Below are 727 nucleotides of genomic sequence, written 5' to 3' on the forward strand. Positions count from 1 at the left end.
AGTGTTATACATGGTGAATTTGGGCGAGCATGGAGCGTAACTATGCAGAAAAACAATCATATAGAATACAATCAGAGGAAGCAGCGATCATAAAGAAAACTAGAAAAAAAATTATAAACTGAAGCGGATGGAGTTTCCTCTTCACCACTCACTCAGCTGCTTTTCACATATTTTTATATGGGTTTGCATTATTACAATAATATAATAATAAATTATTATGAATTATTATAAAAAAATACTGGATGTGCGTACGCTCTAGCAGTGATTCAACTACCTAGTAGTACATATATGCAGTTTTAAATATATATATATATATATATATATATATATATATATATACAAATGTATATACGTTTGAGGGAGAACGGGCAAAGGGTCCGATAGAAGAGAAAAAGTACTGAGCACTGTGGTGAAACATATGCACGGAAAACTTGTAATTGAGTTATTCTTTATATAAATATATAAATCTAAATTCATATTTTATAAGAATATATATTTATATATTCATATAAATATATATTCATATTCTCCCTCGTGCTCAGCTCAGTCTAGTGCAGCGTTTGCTTATTCATCTTAGTTGACCATTGGTGTTCTGTGTTTTTTCAGAGAGAAAAATTTATTAAATTAAAATTAAAAAAAAGTTTTTTTATGACGCTTCGTTTGGCTGCTTTGTTGTTATTTTGTTTTTTTTTTTTTTTTTTTTTTTTTTTTTTTTTTTTTTTTTTTT

Source organism: Eimeria mitis, genomic scaffold, assembly GCF_000499745.2.
Source record: "Eimeria mitis Houghton genomic scaffold, Emh_scaff1176, whole genome shotgun sequence".
NCBI classification, from domain to species: Eukaryota; Apicomplexa; class Conoidasida; order Eucoccidiorida; family Eimeriidae; genus Eimeria; species Eimeria mitis.